The sequence below is a fragment of the Sarcophilus harrisii genome, chromosome 1 (assembly GCF_902635505.1).
Source record: "Sarcophilus harrisii chromosome 1, mSarHar1.11, whole genome shotgun sequence".
Taxonomy (NCBI): domain Eukaryota; kingdom Metazoa; phylum Chordata; class Mammalia; order Dasyuromorphia; family Dasyuridae; genus Sarcophilus; species Sarcophilus harrisii.
In genome coordinates this window covers 182,190,940-182,211,578 of record NC_045426.1, presented here as the reverse complement: position 1 = coordinate 182,211,578, position 20,639 = coordinate 182,190,940, and positions in this window count along the sequence as shown.

Here is a 20,639-nt window from a genome sequence, read left to right as displayed (position 1 = left end):
TAAAAATAAATACTAAGAAAAAGTCTGAACTATAAGTACCTACTATTAATTCTATGTTATAGGACATCTGCTTTACTCTTCCAAATATATAAAATATTTAAACATTATAAAAATCTTCCACCTTTTCATATGTTTTTATAATGCTACTTCCAGTATTTTTCTTTATAATTATGACAAATTTTAAATTCAAATTCCATTCTTTTTGCTTTAGAAAAACTTCTAGAATTACTATCATAAATATTTTAACTATGTATTTTAGCTTCAATTTTGGCAGAAATAATAAAAGTGACCAATAACAGCAAGACAAATAATGCCCACCAGAAATAATTTTAAAATCTAAGAATCTTAACACTAAAATTTATTTTCAATGAAGTTTTTATAAAATAAGTATTTATACTAGAAAAATGAACTCAATTATATCTTATCTTAAAACTATGTAAATCCAAAAGATTTTTTAAAAGCTTCTTTTTTTTTAATTCTCAAAGATATAAGTTCCCACGTTTCCATAAGGCAATTTCCCATGTCTATAAGTAACTGACCAGCATATATGAATTTATTTGAAAAACTTTCCCGAAAGTAATCCAACAAAATGTGTACTAGGTAAAACTGCTTAGCTATAGCAAAATTAATGTTCCAGAAAAATATGTATCACCTGGTATGTTTTGAAGAGAACAAAATAATTTGGTCTTTTACATGCAATTTACATGCACTTTAATATATGTAGTCCCATCAACAATCCATCTGATTGACAGTTATCAGCTGTCAGTGGGCAATATGTAAATGAGTGTAGTTAAAAATTACATATTACTCAGCAGCCCTGACCAAACCTTAATCCAGTGGGATTTTAAATAGATATATATGGAAAGGGGTAAACTTTCTACATCCTACTTTTCCCATTATCTCTCCCTCATTTTCCCCTAATTTAATTTATTTTTCCCTTCCTAATTCATGTATTTAGCTCACATAATAAACAATGTTTTGCAATTTCGGGAGTATTTTATTCTTATTTTTAAATTCAATTTTCACAACAACCCTATGAAACAAATATCATCATTCAATTTTACACAGACTATTCTCAAATTCTGTGGATTTAGAGTTTCAAGGGACCTTAGTAATCATGAGGAAGTGAGGTTCAAATATTTTAAAATGATTTGTCCAAGATCACATGGTCAGTAATTGGCAGACCTTGGACTTGATTGCAAATACTTTAACTCTGAATCAAAAATACTTTCTCTTTTATTGCAATATTACTCACATAGTCTTTGAAAATATTTTCCAGATTCCATATCTCTTCTATAGTATAACAAATATAGACATTAGTTAAGCTCAACTCAAGTCAAGTCAAACTCAAGATTATAATCCTTGATCAAAACTTTTGATAGGGAATTTTAGTTTCCTTCTCCCCATCCATCCTAAATTGGATCCAGTGAGTAAAGACAATGAGCTTTTTTTCTTTTTTTCTATTTATTTTCCCTTATATATCTTAATTTAAATGAAAAGCAATTGATTTTTGTAGTCACTCGCTAGATCTTCCTGAGTTTCTTATAGCTTACAAAGGGAGGTAAAGGGGAAATAGTATGCCACCATTGGGCTACATCAGCTTCTGTCAGCTTTGGCAAAACCCCCTCTTGCAACTGTAAATATATTAATTCTTAGATAATTCAAGTGACAAATGATTTTGCATATCAACATATACCTAGTAAAATATGTGGATAACACAAAATAACTTTCCATACATTCCTGATCTAATAGCCAGGCTTTCCCAGCTTCTGGTACAATGGACAGAGCCCTAGCCTTAGATTAATAAAATGGGGTTCATGACCCAGCTGGGTACTTTACTAACGGTATAATCATGCTTAAATATCAACATCTCTGAATCTCAGTCCTTTCATGTGTGAAATAAAAACAGTAAAACCTTTACAGGATTATTCTTGGGAAAGCATAAACTGATTTATAAATGTGAACCACTCTTTGATAAATAAACTGTCTGCAGAACATATTCAAAAGTCTCCATGTATTTGATATGGGATACTCATTCTGTTGGGAGATAGAGGGGTTGACTGTTACCAAAACAAACCAAACAAAATCCAAACTCCAAAAAAATACAAGGAAAGGCAACAGATAGAAGAAGAATTAGAAGATAAGAGTAAATAGCATTTACCAAGGTATAAACATGGATGAAGTTAAGGAGTAGGAAGGAGCAAGACAGAGGATTTTGCAATTCATAAGAATAGATTTTTAACTTTAGAATAAGTCACAAAGAAAGGGTTAAGAGGGTCAATCTTGTAGTCTAGAAGAATTGGGTTCAAGCCCTGCTTCTGACCCTTAGTAGCAGTGTAACCATGTGCAAATTAATTAACTTCTCACTACTCTACATCACTCCATAAGCTTAAAAGTCGAAGGTATAAGTTTAAGAAAAGAGGCAGGAAGACATAAAGATTAGAATGCTGAACTTGGAGTATAGAACACCTGGATTTAATTCCAATTTTGACACTCTGTGTATGACAAGTAAGACCTCTAAGATAGTGTAATAATCTGGAAAATGGTCCCTTTTAAGTCTAAGTGTATGCTTATGTTAAATATCAAACAAGCTATTGATCAACAGGGCTTAATACAATACCTGGAACATATTAGATGCTTAATAAATGTTTCTTGATTGATTAAATTTCAAAACTATAATTTTACTACATTGGTGAAGTTGCCCATCATCCCTACCACCAATAATTATGAAACTTCAGAATAAGAACTTAATAGGATTTAATCATCTAAATACTATCCCTAAGGAAGATGACTTAGTTGTGGCAAATTTTTGAAGGAATCAGAAATATAGAGGCCTAACTTGATTCCAGAACTATCCTATTATATATAATTTCAAATAATTGAGAGTTAAGCATAGAAAAATGGGGAGATCTTGTCACCTTATTGTGTATTTAACTCTAAAAATTTAGGGGGCAGTTCTGGAATGTTTAAAATTTCCTACTTCCCATGCCCTAAGCCAACTTGAAAATGTTTGCCCAGAACACAAAACTGTCATTTATTGAATAGCAATTAAAGTAATAATAACCAGGACTACTTGAGAAAGTTTTTCCTTCCCTAGTCTAAGCTTTAACAAAGTGTCTGGCATTACATGAAGGACTTCAAATTCATTTTGGCTACTGGGTGCCAGCATGAGAGAAGCTGGATGCCCAGGAATATTTATTCCCATGGTACCTGTTATAGTAAGGGGGAAAGGCTAATTGCCCATTGACTGCTTTGAGGATGATGGTAATTACTGGAACCCTAAGCAGAATTGCTAATCAATAAAAGCTTGTTACCACAGAAACCACAGTACTTTAGTGACCAACTATAGTAAAGGATGACTTTGGGGCCAAGATGTTCAAGACAGTGTGTTCCATGCTACTGGTAGTTGTGATCCATTGGAGTAAATGAAATGGGATTGTAAATATCACTTTATATACATAACTTTATATACATCACTTTACTCACTCTTATTACCACAAATATTTCTTGTTATATAAGTAATGTTTTTCAATATTATTATTCTTTCTAGACTACAAAAATCCAGCATAATATTTCCTTATCTATAGAAATAGCCAATGGCTATATTTTGCATCATCTCTGAAACTCAGAAACTATGGCCATCACAAGACAGTAGAAAATCAATTTTTCCAGTCCTTGAAGTTGTCACAAATTTTTAAAATGACTACTTTGTGGTCAGCATTCAATATATGAAGCACCCCAGCTTCAATGAGAGTATATAATTGAGAGGGGATGGTAAAACTGCTCTAATAAATTATCAATCCACATGCACTTGCTGTTTGCCTCTTACATATTAAATATCATTATCGAAACTAAAGATAAAACAAGTAAATGATAAGAAATGGCATCCATATGTCCAAATGTGATTGAACCAGGAAAACAATTTGATTTTGTGAAATGAGCCCTTAACCTGGAACTCAGAACACAAGAATTCTTGATACTGGAACTCCTAAATTGCAATGTTGAGCAAGTCATTTGACATTACCAAGGTTCAAATTTCCTTTTCTATAGAATGGAAACAATATCTTCACCATTACTTTCATAGGATTGGAAAACATAGGATAAAATAATGTAAACTTGTAACTTAGGAAACATTGTAGAAATGTAAGCTATCATTAATTAAGAAGCAATTAGAGTCTAAGAGTATTGGGAAATTACAAGATGAAAATCTGAATCATATAAATGAGTGCTAACCTTCAAACCCTAAAAAGTTATTACTACATTGATGTTATCTTTTCTTAAAACAAACTGGAAATTCTATTTGTAAATGTTTTCAAATTTTGTGAGAAAATGTCTCATAATTTATAGACATCTCTTTTAAATAAAAAAAATCTGTTTTCTGATTTGGTCAATCAATAAATATTAAGTGCTTATTGTGATAGATACTGTGCTAAGCACTGGAGATATAAAAAGAGCAAAAAGACAGTCCCTGCCTACAAGGAACTTACAATCTTATGAGGGAAACAACATGCAAGCAAATATGTACATATCCACATAAGATACATATGTCTGTATACAGATTCATATGTATATATATCTGTCAATAAAAAGTTACTATAATAAAAAATATATATGACTTTTAAAAAAGATTCATATATATAAATATGTATAATGAACAAGCTTTATATAAAATAAATATAAAATAATTAATAGAGGGAAGACACTAGAATTAAAAGGCTTTGGGTACATCTTGTTGTAAAAGATGTATTTTTAATCGGTGCTTAAAGAAAGCCAGAGAAGGTAGTAAGTAAAGTTGAAGAGGATTATAGACATTGGGAACTCAGAGAAAGTACCTGGAGTACAATGTCATGGAGCATCTTGTTCATAGAATAACCAGGAGGTCATAGTGCCTGGATCATAGGACATGTGTTGAGGAGTAAGATGTAAGCAAATGGAAAGGTAGGAAGAGTCTGGATTATGAAGGACTTTTAATACCAAACAGAACATTTTGTATTTGTTCCTGGAGGCAAAAGAAAGCCACTGGAATTTATTGAGTATGTATGGAAGGAAGGAAGAGAGGAAAAGGTTTGACATGGTCAGAACTGGGATTTAGGAAAAATACTTTAATGGCTGAAGGGAAGATTAAATGGAATGCTGTCAATGTCAGAGGCATAAAGGGAACACATTTGAAAGATATTGAAAAGATGAAATGGACAGGATTAGATATAGGGAACTAAAAGACAGTGAGGAATCATAGCTAACTATTAGGTTTTTGAGCTTGAGGTACTGGGAGGATGATGTTACTCTATCTAGTTAGAGGGAAAGTAGGATAGAAGGTAGTTAAGGGGACAGATAATGGGTTCTGTTTCAACTCCTTCCCAAAATCAAATTCATTCTCAAATGAAGAAAATTTTCCACTAGTAAGAACTTTTCAGAGCAATCAAATCTAAATTTGAAAACAGTTCTAAAGAAGAGTTCCAGAAATTTTTGAGACAATGCATGGCAAGATCATTAAATTTATTGAATCCTGTTCAATGTTGGGAGAAATTGTAGATGCCAACAAGAGTCCAAACTTCATATTCAATTCAAGAAATTCTTACAAACATTGGGGAGTCAAGTCATTGAAACACAGCATGATGTGCTTGAAAGAGCTTGGGTTTTAGAATAAGTCTGAGTTCAAGCCCTATATCTAATATTTATTATCTGGGTGACTCATTTAACTTTTCTTTGCCTCAACTTCCAAATTTACAAAATAAGAATTGTTGTTTTGTATGAATGTGTGTATATGTGTGTGTGTTCCCTTCTCAAAATCTGGACCCCCAGAAATTCACCCAGTGTCATTCCACTGGTCTAATATTTTCTGCTTATCTTGTGGTTGCTGTAGGACAATCTACTTGTGAGACCTACAATAAGTCAATTAATTCTCCCTAGCCCCTATTTACTTATCTATAAATGAAGGGGTTGAAATAAATGGAAGGATATCTTCCAGAATGATATCTTTGATTCTATCATCTTAATATTTCTCTTAGACATCTTCATTATTCAATTCTGAGCATTTCCACAGAGTATACATGGCCACTAAGCTTTTCTCTATTGGGTTTCATCGCTTTAGGACTATGTACAAGCTGTCTCAGATCCCAACTACTAAGGTATAATGACAAAAAAATTATTAATCTCTAATCATATACAAAGGCTATGAGCCACCAAATTCAGCTAAGCAAGATGCCAGGTGAATGTCCTTTGCTAAGATCACATCATTTTCTTTTCACTTTCCCTATCTGGAACTGATGTCCCCTGTCCCAGACAAATATCAGACTTTAGGGTTAAAAACTCTGCTTTTAACAGAGTTTTTTATATTTAACATGTAAATGAATGTAAATCAAAAGGAAAGCTAAGTGAACTCATGATCTTCACCTATCTGACCTGAATGCCTGACTTTAAACTTGGTCACCCTCTACTTATATTTAACTACCTCACAATATTGTAAGAAAAACATTACAGTATGTAAAGTCTTAATGACTCAATATTTTTTATATATATGTATATATATATATATATATATAGTTAATGTTTAAAAATCTATCAAATTACTTTATATTCATTTCTCATATAATTAAGCTCTAAGTTTTGGAAATTAAACAGGAATCACACTTTTCTTTAATCTAGAAACTATACCAATATGTATCTTTTCTGTTTTGAGGTGCTAAAGGTTCTGTCACAACTTTACTCTTCTCCTGCTCCATAGTAATAATAATAAAAAAAAAAAAACTCAAGACCATGATCAAGTTCTCCAGAACCAAATGTAGCAGCATATGAATACTAATAAAAGAGCTTTGTCCAGTTTTGCTACCCAAAATGTCAATAAGGTTTATACTGGATAAGAGTGAGCTTGAGTTTTCTGATGAACTCTTTGTAATATACATGGATATTACATATCATTTGTTTTTAGATAGCACTAGCATTAACAGACCTTGGGTAATACTTACAGGTTAATTATTATTCATGTGGATTTTAAAATTATGAGGTACAGGGAGTTGTAAATTTCTCCAGCTCAAAGATCAAACCAGTATGAATTAATAAAGGTAATATTTAGAGCCCTATCTACCTACATCTTCTGTTTATTTCATCATAGAATCACGAATCTAGAGCTGGAAGGCACTAACCTAACCCTTTTATTTCGCACCTGAGGTGACAAAGTTTAAGGAGGTTTTTGTGACTTGTCTGCATAGTTAGTAAATGTGAGGGGGCATCAGGTTTACAGAGAGCTGGGCTTAAATTATGCTAACTATAGTACCCTGGACAAGTCATTTGACTTCTCAGTGGTCCTTACTTAGGTCTTCAGGCAAATGTGCAGAGCAGTTACTGATCCATAGTGATAGAGGGAGATTTTTTTCATTAGGAATTCCCTTCACCAAAGAAATCACAGGTCAATGCCAAAAATATAAAATGAAAGTCAGTGAACAATGCCTGATGAGCAATGATTCTTATCGAAAGTCATTAATAGTGACATGGATGGTGTTTAAAATAAGAAAGAGTAAGAGATTCCCTCAGAGAACTCATCCCTCATCTGACAAATTACTTATGATGGTCATTTCAATTGGCTAGCAAATGTTGACAATGTAGAAAGGTTGGTTAAAAATGAAAGTTATAAAGTGCTTGGTAATAAGTTGGATATTTTTAATCTCACAAATGAGGAAAATGTGTATTGCTGAAGGGAAATGAGGTCCAAGACTACTAAACTAATGCCCAGAAGAGGGGAAGATTGAACCCAATTCTTCTGACTATCACTCTTCCTCTACAATATACTGTCATTCATGTCCTATATTTTGTCCTTATGGAGGACATATGAGGCAGCTTTCGTGAGAAGAACTTAGTTAGAAAGTGTGGAGAGAAGAATTTCAACCATATTGTTATACTGATGAGAAGTTAACTTTTGCCTCTTTTCCAATTTGTCTATAAATTACAGAAACATTACGAATAATAATATGTAGAATGAAAAAAAAATGAATCATTTTTTCTAGGATATGTTCTATCCCTGGAAGTTCGGCATATGTGGAAAGAATATTAATTTTTTCAGATAATTCAGAAACCAATTAGGGAATTGAAATAAAAATTTATTAGAAACATTCTAGTATCCTGAAATAAAAAATGAGCCTTCCTTCCAGCACCCCAAAATTGGAAAATGCAACTCAACAAGTCATTATACATAGTGACAGCTACTGTGTTGCAAATAGAAGGTTACAATCTAAGAGCAAAATGAAACTTCTAACTTAATAAGCCATATTGTTCCCAATCTCACTGAAAATATTCTTTTTAATTTATTTTACCCCACTCTATTTTTGTAAAATTAAATAAAGCTGGCAAGACTGGAATAAGGAGAAAGGGAAGTAGGTTTAATAATGAAAAATGTAGGGGTCAAAAAGAAAAATTAGATCAGATAATTTTTTTTATATAATTTTCTCAGAAGACAAAATTATCCATTTATAATTACATTTAGTTCTGCTTTTATCTAAAGGGATACATTTATTACATAAAATAAGCATACTTACACATTTTTGATATTTCATATTTGCTTGTCAACTAAAACATATGATGGACTCAATTTTTTCATTTATTTTTTAAAAGTACTATGTCTGTCATTTCCTGGAAATGATCCCACCTTTCATAATACTCACCCATAGATGGGAGATAGCTTGTAATGACACTAAATAGCTCTTATTTTTCCCTCCTCGGGACTTCAATGAACATAATTTTTGGAAGTAGAAATATGGTTTCTACTTGTGTCACACTGTATTGCCACACTAATCAAGTATAATGCAATTTCATTTAATTCAACAAATATATAAAAGTATGCTATATGTAAGACACATATAAAAGATGAAAAATTGCTAAATCTCTACCCTCAGGGAGATTACATCTGATATATGACCCTGTGACTCAAATATAAAGATGGAAGAGGAAAACTTCTACTCTATCAATAGAGGTTTCTGGAGAAAAGAAAAGTGATTGTTATCAATACTTTGTAGTATCTTTAATCCCCTGAAATCTGCCTTCTACCTTTACTACACTCTACTGAAATTGGTTTCATGAAAGTAAGGCATAATCTCCACCAAATCTTGTATTCTTTTTTGTCTTGTCAGTATCTAATTTCCTTCTTTGGGTTCCATTATAATTTATTCTCTTGGTTTGACACCTTCTTTGCTGACCACTCATTCTTTGTCTTCCCTCTTCTTTATCATTTTGCTGCTTCTTAAGATTAGACTATCATAAAAACTCTTATCTTTTTCTCTCCAGATAAAGTTATTTAGTCCTGTAACCATATAGCTATCTATTCATGAAGTTGACTCCCAAATCTAGTTTTAGCCCTTGTGTTTATATCTAATCCTGCATTTCTACTTAACTGCTAGAAATCTCTGCCTATATGAACTGTGTACTATTCAAATTCAAAATATCCCAAACTTTCCCCCAAAATTCTTCCTCCTAACTTCCTTATTTCTGTTAACAGCACCATCATTTCCTCAAAAATTCAGGTAAGAAACTGCTGTCATCTTGATACTTCCTTTATCCTTGTCTCCATATTCAATCTATCACCTGGCAGTTCTGTTTCCATTATGCTTCTCTCAGTTGCCATTATATTCCATTGCCTCTCACCTACATTCATGCAGTAGCCTCCTATTTTAAATTTCTGCCTCTGATGTTTCACCCATAATATATTCTCTACACTCTATCCAGAATAATTTTCCTACAGCAATTTCATCACACACACACACACACACAAACATTTTTAAAAAATTTAATGATTGGGGCAGCTAAATGGTGCAGTGGATAGAGCACTAATCCTGAAGTCAGGAGGACTTGAGTTCAAATGTGACCTCAGACACTTCACATTTCCTAGCTCTGTGACCCTGGGCAAGTCACTTAATCCCAATTGCCTCAGCAAAAAAAAAAAAAAAAAAGTCTTAATCACTGTCTCTATTGCCTACAAAATAAAAGGCATAAATTTATTAGCATGACAATCACTGTCTAGCTCTAAACTGTCTTCATATCTTCATTTCTTTCCTTCATATCCTTCACATATCCTATGTTCCAGTTAAACTATACTATTCTACTTGTTGCTCCTGAACATAACTCATACTTTCCTAACTCTGTGCCTTTGTTTATACTATTCCTGCTACTGGAAATGTCTTTCCTCTATTTTCTGCCTATCAAAATTCAATTCATCTTTCCAGGCTATTTCCCATTTGCTATACCAGTCCTATCCCCATTTCTTTAGGTGAAAATAATTTCCTCTTTCTTTTTGCTCCCATTACCCTTTGCTTGACCTCTTTTGCAGCATTCCTATAACAAATTTTGGCTTTTATTATGGCAATTTATGTACTTGTGATATTTTCCTTTCAGACTCTATGTTACATGAGGAAAGTCACTCATTCTTCTATATTCCTCTTGTAGAACCTGGCATGGAATCTTATACATATTAGATTCCTTTTTTTTAAAATATCTTTGAAATTAAATTAGAAAATCGAAAAGAATACTTATACTGTTTGTAACTTTGGAATTACACTTTTGGGTGATGCTATGGTTTCCATTAAGTACCTTTAAGAAAGGATCTTTATGGAGAAGAATTAAGCATCAATACACCTACAGGTATCTGCCTTGCCACATTATCACTTATACACATACTTACATCAAAGAAATGTCAAAATAAGTCTAGGTAGATACTAGAAACATAATATAAGGAAATTGTACATATATTTTATATTTCAGGAAAAATACATTTATACATTCCTGAAATTTATACAATGCTTTGTAATTCCATAAAATTCCTTATAAATATGAGTCAGTAACAGTTGTGGTTATTTATCAGATTAGTCAGCTACAATCCAAAAAAGTAGAACTTTAAAAATAAAGGTAAGATTCTAAAGAATAAAGGACAGTTTTAAAATAGAATCTAGAAAAATATGGAGTATTAGGGTAATAATTAGGAAGGACAGAATCTTGCAGAGCAAGATATTGCTGGATCATAAAGCATTTTATATATAGTATCTTATCTGACTCACAATAACTCTATGAGGTAATTATTATATTAAAGATGAGAAAAATAAAATTCAAAGAGGGAAACTGAATTGCCCACAAACAGCTAATAAGTGCCTGAGATGAGATGTAAACACAGTTCCAGCTGTAGATCCATCATACCACAATATTTCTGTTCTTTCAGAAGAAAAGGTGATGTGTCAAATCAGGGATAGAAAGTGGACAATCAACAAAGATCACCATGTAAAATATCAGTTTGAGAGGAGTCAATTGATATTTTTCAACAAAAAATGTTGAAATAATTATGTTGCCTCTAAACATGACTAAGAAGGGGAAAGCTCCCTTGAATGTGTAAGTTCTTAGCATTGATATTAAATAAATATAGACATACTCCCAGTTACTGTCATTATTTGTTCTGGAGAAAATGGGACTTCAGATAAAATTGTGTTTCATGGAGTACTCAATTCCAAAGTGAAAATACTAATATAAGGGACATTCCTGAACAACCAAAATTGATACTACAAAAGCTTAAAAAAAAGTCTTTACAGGAATTGGAGAATATAATAAGAATATAATTGGAATGGGTGGGACCTCTAATAATAGAACTCAGGTAGGTAAGATTAACTTTATGGACAGATATATGTAAAACACAATGTTTATATCTCTTGTAACCTTCTTCAGCTTTACTGAGAGACTACTTCAATACACCTTTCAGTGACAGTAGTATTTGCAAAGATAGTTTTAAAATAACAAGTCAAGTCAATAAGTCAAGTATATAAACATTTATTGGTGCCTACTATGTTCCAGCCAATATGCTAAGAGCTGAAGATACAAAGAAAGGCAAGAAAATACTTACTCTCAAGGATCTCACAATCTGATGTGGGAAATAATAAGGAAAAAACTATGTCAAAACAAAACACACATATGATACATTGGAAATAATAGCAGAGGGAAGGTACTTGCATCTTTTTTTTCTCAATAGTATTTTATTTTTTTCCAAATACATGGAAAGCTAGTTTTCAACATTCATTTTTATAAGACTTGTATTCCAAAATTTTTTCTTCCCTTATTCTTTTATTTCCTTCTTCCCCAAGACAGCAAGCAAACTGATAGGGAGAAGGTACTAGGCTTCTTGTAGAAGGTGGGATTTTAGCTGAGACTTGAAAGACAATGAGGAGAATATGTGAAAAACACATATAGAAGAGTATGACAAGAGGTCCCTGAGATCATGCATTGAGAGGTACAAGCACTTGGGTACTCACTTTCAAGAACCATGATACACACTTCTCATAAATCAGTTGTAAATAAAATATATATAATATCTGATTTAATTAGTTCTATACAAAGTCCAAAAATATCTTACAAAGGTTTTACCCAGCCAGTGGAATTTGTCTAGTGAATCAGGATATTCACATAAGTATTTACTTATCTTACAACTAATCATGCTTACAGAAAAGTATGGAATTTTCCTTTATAAATATCATTCTGTTTAATTAATAATATTATTAGAAGGTCTAAATAAAATGACTATGAAATACTAATACATTTTGATCATTATGTAATTGTATGTAAATGAAACAGCTTATTAAAAAAAAAAAAAAAAAAAAAAAACTACCAGTAGATAGAAGGGGAGAAGAGAGAGAGGGAAAGCCCTTTGAACCAAGGTTCTTTAAAGGTAAATGCCATTTTTTAATTGTTTTACTAAACTTTTTGAGTCAATATGTTTCCCATGATACTTATTTATAACAATCATGAAATCAATAGGAATTGTCCCCAAAGAAGCTTTATTAAAATCATTAGCATAAAATGGTTATAGCCACCATTTTTTAATTTTTTTTTGAGAAGTGGTGATTCTACTGATCCTCACAACTGTGGTTGTAGTTGATCATGAGCCCTATAGGGAACTACTCCTGGGTTGCAGCAGTCACAGAATGCCACATTAGGCATTCCACAGGCACTGACTTCCCAGCATGCTTCTGCTCAGCCCAGTTGCCATAGATGGCCATCAGGCATTTGGAATGACATCAGGAGACACTCTGAGCAGGTTCTGCCCTTAAAGAATTTAAGCTGGCAGGGGGCTGAAGATATCAGCGTCTTCCTGGCTGACAGCAGCATTCCAAAGGTCAGCCAGGGAGAAAAGGGGTGAGGCTTTGGGTTTCCTGTGTCTCTTCAAAAACAAAATAACTCTCAAGTGAAAAGAGACACTCCTACAACATGACAATAAGGACAGGGAATAACCTACAGGCATTTTGTATCTGTGTGTGTGTCTGTGTGTGAAAGGGACACTGCAATCATTTCAAAAAGAAACCTTTATTCATACCCCTAGCCCTTCTGCTATGGTAACCCCAACTCATGATGTTGAGAGCACCAGCATGTGGGGTAAGAAATTAAAAATCCAAGATAATTCATTTGCAGGAGGATAATTCATATTTGGTCACATGGGCTGTTCTGAAACAAGAAAATTTGTCCCAATATTGTCCATGAAAGTCTAAAAGACAACTTTTAGAGTGTCTTTATCCAGAAAATGTGTGTATGTGTGTATATGTATATGTACATATATGTGCATGTATATATAAACACATTTTATACATCTATATCTATATCTATATATATCTATATCTATATATATATAGATATAGATATATATATAAATTCATAGAGATCACCATAATAAACACTGTAAGGTTGTGGAAGGGAAGAAAACAATTCTTCCTCCCCCCATCTTCACCTCCACATACACAAAATTATATAAAGTTAAAAACAATTCATAGTTTTAGAGAACAGTAAAAATACTTGAAAAAAAAATAGTGTTTAGTTATATACCTTCTCCCTACTCCATCTAGACATAAATGAAAGAAAAGCATTTCATATTTATTATGACTTTTAGAGTTTTCTTTTTCTCACACTATGAATTGATTTACTGTAAAGTTCTAGTCAAAATGCATATACTTAATTTTTTCATAAAACAAGAATAATTATGTGCCTAGAAATTATATAATGTTTGCTTAAACATTAGAAAAGTTCAAACACAAATGATAATTAGGATAAATGATAAGTTCCCATGAATAAGTCTAGAAACAATACAAAAAGCCAACTCACATTAAAAATAATGATGATGATAAAGTTTAGTATTCAAACAACAAGCATTTAGCAAAGCAAGGATATATAGTACTTGGACTTAAATCAGCTGATCAACCAACATTTCTTAAGCACGTATTATGTGCCAGGAATTGTGCTAGATGCAAAATATTTTTTAATTGCTTCTCTCAAGGAACTTATATTCTATTAAGGACAATATATTCATATAACTTACTGTAGAGTACCTTCCAAATATGGGCACTAGCATTTGTGGGTAAAAGGAAAGATTTCATATAGGGCTCTCTTGAAGAAAGAAAGAGATATTATATGAAGTGGAGATTAGGAGAAGTTGATTTCAGGCATGGAAAGCATCATTACAAAGGCAGGAGGCTAGAGAGGGAAGCCAATTTAATTGGATTGAATAATTAAGAAGAAAGAGATAATTTTGAGAAGCAAAGGAGATAATATATAGAAAGAAAGATATAGTGTTTTGCAAACATAAAAATCTGAGTTGTATAGGGGTGTATATACACACATATGTATATATATATATTATATATGCTAATGTGAACTATTATTTTTAATACTGTTGTTACATTGGAAATTAGGAAACCTGGAATATCTTCTAGATATTTATTTACAAATGTTTGAGTTCAAATGATTTGTATTGCATTTATACTATTGCAATTTTCTTTCCAAATCTCTTTCTAATAAAGGTGAAACACAAATGTGTCCAAGTAATGTTTTATACATATATGTAATGTAGATATAGATATGATATACACATAAACATTTTATAACTTTAAGAAATCCAACCCGAATTTATTTTTCCCCAAGTAAGATAGGTGCTTTAGGCCCTTGTGATCTTTATCTTAAAAGGAAAATCTCATTTCAGAAGAAATGTCTAAAAATGATGATAATATGTTGTATAATTAATTCTTTTCAGGAAAGTTATTATAAAAGGTTGTTTTATGGTCAAATATAATTTGCTAATATGACTATGTCCTTGAAACTTATTCCTTTCTTGATTCTATTTGATTGAATCTAATTCTACTCTGTACTACCATTTTAAAATAAATAATTAAATGTTTTTAAGCTTGAAGAAAAAAAAATGTTCCTGTTCTGAGAACATAAATCATGACAAATTTCTGTAAAGTGAATTCATCTAACCCAGCTATAAACCACCACAACTAGTGGTTTATAGTGGAAATGCTAAAAAAAAAAAAAAAAAAAAAAAAAACCTCTAAAATAAAGTTTTGGAATTATAAATTGAAAGGTAATTTACTCCTGTTGCCTCCAGAGGACAGTTTAAAAAGCACATATAACTATATCCAAATATATTTTAATATAATTTTTAATCACCTCATTGGTGAATTCAGTTTTAACCCAACCGGAAAACTTTGTAAAGCATTTTGATTGCAAAGTAGGCTTTTTAACCTGTGAAATGGTTTTTAGTGGAACTCATGATGATTCTCAGAGCAAACCAAACTAGTCTTTTTTTGCTCTCACCAGCAAGAATATTTTTGTTTTAGTGATGACATTTGTGCAATAATTATGATACCATGCTAGTGCTGTATGTTAGAGAAAAGGGGGAAGAAGAAGGGAGGGGAGAAGGGACAGACTATTCATTCTAGCCCATCAACTGTATCTTTCTGTTCTGTTCTGAGAAAATCTTTCTCATTGGCGCATCACTAGCAACTGCTGCTGCTGCAGCCGCTGCTGTCGCTGCCGCTGTCGTCGACGCCAGCTGTTTGATGTTAGTAGTCCCAGAGGTGGACGACCTGAAATAGTAAATCAATGCCCTGAGCTGACAACAAAGTCAAGGTCTCAGCGTCCCCAGGTCCATCTCCCTATCCATCTCTTCCAGACACATACTTTAGAGACTTGCGTGGGAGAGAGGTCGGGAGAAAGGAAATATGGCGGGGGTGGGATTAGGGAGGGAACTGGTGTCTGCCCTAACGGCTCCCACACTCCTGAGGTTCCTACACAGTCCTGAGATGCCTTCGGATAGGCAAGGAATCCAGACCAGACCGCCTACAGCTGGTGAAGGAAACGTCAGCGGCTGTGGAGCTTGGCTGTTTCTTTCAGTGTGGTCCTGGGTCGCCTCCGTTGCTCCGTCCGCTCTCTTCCTCTGCTGTCTTAGAGAGCACACAAGCAAGCGAGCACTCTGGAGAAGTTATTCTGATTCGAAAGCATACAAGCTAGCCCTGCAAATTCCGCTGCTTTTCTCCCCGCCACCTTCCAAACCTTCCTCTACGCCCACCTAGGGTTTTTCACTCTCTGCATCCCCAGTTTGCTCATAGTACTCTCTCCTCAAGCTTGGAATACGGAATCTTCTCTTCTCAGCTCTCACTTTCGCCAAACGCAACACTTTCTACTTCCCCCAGCCCCAAAACTCACACACACACACACACACACACACACACACCTTGACACATCCTTTCCAAGCCCAGAAAGAGTCCTAACTGGACCCTTTTCACTCCGCCCCTCCCGACTGGCAAGGGAGTGGCCTTAGCATACTCAGACACTAAAGCCCTCCTTCACGCCGAGGTCCCACGTGGCACTTATCCCCCACTAGTCTCAGCCTCAGAGCTTTGGAAGGGATACGGCTTTGGGACCGTTCACCAGAGCCTTCACCCTTAGCCCCGAGGGCATCAAAGAACTGAGGCCGACGCTGTGGGGAAGCAGAGGGAAGGGAGGGAAGGTATGGGTAGGAAGGTAGATAGTGGTGGAGGGGGACTGGAGGGGGGAAATGGAGGCGGGCAGAAGGAGGAGTATGTCGCTGGTAGGAGTTAAGGAGGGGAAGAGGAGGGAGAAAAATTGGATGTTTCACAGCCAGAGCGCTTCTGCTGAACACAGAGGCAGCACGGGTGAAGTGGTCAGAGGAATTATTGTGATGGGACTAGAGCTGCCTGCAATCGATAATTCAGTGGAGAAAAGACTTATGCAGCCAAAGGCTGCTCTTGTATTTAAGCCTTTAAGAGGAACAAATATCCACGTTCCTACTTCTCTCTGGCTTTTTTCTTTATTAACCCGCCCCCCCCCCCCCAAAAGGAAAGGATGTTTAAAAATTAAGAACACATATACTCACATATACTCCCCACACACGGACAACTTGATACAACTTGTATAGGGGAAGAAAATATCTGACAAAACTCTCTAAGGGAAGTGTGAAAATTCATTCCTGGAATTGGGTGCCTGTAACATCTCAAGAGATGAGATAAAATCGGTTTTCTTGTGAACAATTAAAAGTCTTCTAAGGAAATGAAGTTAAATGAATACCTTTCCTGATTCTTCTACTCAATCTTCACTCCCTTCTTAAAATACCTTGTATACAATTATCTTAGTGAGTGTTTTATTCTTCTGAGATTGAGAGAAGATAAACTCCTCGTGGGCAGCAACTTTTTATAACTCCAATGCCTTGTACTATGCAGGTGATCAGTAAATAAATCTCTGTTGAAGAGAACTGTTGCTGGATTAAATTTTAATTAAATGTATAACCATAAAAACATATATCCAACATGTATAAAATGTACTGGTCAGGTCATCTCATTGGATCCAGAAGAAATGCCTTATTGGTAAAGACATTTTTTAAATGACATAATACCATTCTTTATTTACTCTGTTTCATAAAATCAACATTTCTCTGAGATAAATGGTTGCTTAACTATCATTCCCATTTTCTGTACTATAAAATTTATACTCCACACCTCCCAGTAAAGTTATCTCAAACCGGTCAACTAATATGAAACAAGCATGTTATTAAAGGACTCATGGCAAACTATACATACTTCATACTGTTTATTTTGGTCCTGCTGTGAATTTCTGCTGCCCATATCTCCCACCTAAAAAGAAGGCCATCTACCCTAATATAAAGACGGATGATTGATCCCTCTGGAAATTTAAGCTTCTAATATGCTTGAAAAATATGAATGAAATTTTAGATAAAAATATTATTTGCAGAATGGAAAGGTTTATCTAGATGGAGTCATTATTGATTGGCAGACTCCTGGATAGTTCTTTCTGTCTGAAAACAATCCATTTTTGAAGCCAGGGAAGACTGAAAGAGGTGAAGTTACTTGTCAAAGGCCATGAATTCAGGCTTAACATGGTGAAATTAGCTGCTATTTCTGTTCAGAGCCATTAAATAATCTCTGTAATAGGTCATTGTAGAAAGTAGAAGTCTAAGGGTATGTTCTATTGAACCTACATCTATTTCAAAGTATTTAACAAATTATTAAATTACCATCAACAATTGCAACTGTGTGCAGATACTCCCTAACCTAATATGATAAATTTGTTAGCTTTTGATAAGATCAACCAAATTTTTCCCTTTTAATCAATGTGGTCATCTCAAGCACAAAAGCAAAGGTAAACATTCATGCTTTAGATACATGCAAAATGATGTTCTTAAAAAAGAAATGTATTGTAATTATACATTATCTTTTTCACAGATTTCACAATCATAAATGTTTCTTATAGGGCAGATTTCTTGTTTGTCTTCTTAGGCACTGCCTAGTGCATTATAAAATGCAAATGCTTGACAACATTTCTGCTCTAGAAAATTGTGCTTAAGAGAATCCTTAATAATAATTGTGCATTTTCCCACAAAGTTTGGCTAATTGATAGAAATTAAAATACAAATGTATATTTATATATACATATATATAATATGAATATCAGTTCAAGCTAGTCATTTAAAAATAAATTTACCCAAATAAACTTTCTCATTAATAAAGCCCTACATTTTAAAAGGATCTCTCTCATATTTGTCATTTTCAAGGTGCCTAAGAAGAGTTGAAAACTGTGAAGTAACTTCCATGTAAGAAATAAAGTAAAGAATTGAAGGCCGATGGTTTTGACAGTAAAGAAGTGGATGTGGTGAGTGCCTGTTTTTTTTTAATTGTATTAAGTTGAACTAATAAACTATTACATTATATTCTTATAGGTACTATAATAACAAAGGTTTTATATCATCATTACTTGCTCTACATTATACCATTTTCTTAATGGCATGCCATTTTATTTAAAGTTCTTGTGTCAGCTTTCAGTGCCTACCTTTGCTAGTATCTTTTACAATTAATTCATTTCACAAAAAGTTAAATGTATCCTTTCCCTTGCAAGAATCAGAGATTATAAAATACATTTAAATTAATGCTTTTGGAGTCAATATCTTGTTATTTTTAAACATCCTCAACTTTTGCATTCAATTATAAAGTATATGTATTGAAAAAGTATTCAGACTGAAGAGCAAATACTGTACCGTTGAATAATCTTGAGGGGTAGATTAATCTATAGCCTTTCTTCATCTCAGGGTGGGTTGCTGTGGCAACCACCCCAGCTCACTTTAAAATAATTTTTTAAAGCTCACTTCAAGAGCTACACCCAGCGTGGGCCAGGCTTAAAAGCAGACAGGCAGTGCACTGCTGTTTTAATATAGAGAGGTAGGAGGAGGAGAGAAAGGGTGGAGTAAGATAGGCCAGACCTCTAACCAGAAAATGGAAATCAACCTAACATAGTGTGAAAAATCTAGAAAATCATTTCCCCAGTTACGGCTGTAACTCTTCTATTTAAATATTTTATTCATAACTGGAGGGGGCAGAGAGGGTAGGAAAGGTACAGGCAAGATGCTGGACCCATGTATACCAGAAAGAATTATGAGAACTATTAAAATTATGAATCAAGGAATACTTTTTGACTTCACACAAAATCACCTTTCCATGAGAAGCTATACCAATGATGGCCTTGAAGCAAATTTTTTTTCTCAGTGGAATTATCATATTGCATTTAATTGGAGAACCACTGGAGATCACTTGAGTTCAAAGAAATATCAGAACTTTTGGTTTTCAAAAATTCATAAAGTTGAAGTACAACCAGTCCATTTTTTTTTACCTATTATGAAGTTAAGATCCAAGTAGAATTATACCACTTTTGCAATATAACTCAAATTAGAACCCAGATCTATAGAAGACCCATATATAAGAGCTGTACCCAACTATAAGTGCAGCATTGATCTGTGGTAATTCTCAGTAAATTGTAGGAATAAGAATGTTTTAGGTTTTATATATATACATATATATATATATATATATATATATATATATATATTCAATTCACATTCAATTTTGGGTTGTATTTTGTGGATACATTGTGGGTTCTCCCTGAGTAATTTAAAACCTCAGACTATATTCTCCATCATAAACTTCTGTCACACCCCTCCCCATTTATTCTCATTAGACTCATTAGACTCAAAAAGAAAGAAAAACTAAATAATTTTAATGTTAGCTGAAGCCAAACATATTTGAGATATAAATTTTTGGAGGAGAAAAATAATGTAATCCAAACTCAAAGAGAAAGTGATCTCTGAAGGATCTATTGACTTAGAAAACTAAAAATTAACATTCTTATTGTATTTCTATTTATTTTGTTAAATAATTCCCAATTACCACATACAGCTGCCAGTTATAGGAATCCTCTGATTCCATTCCAGTATCAAAGTTGATACAGTGGGAATCCATTGTTTAATTGTTTTAATTGCCATTATCTATTTC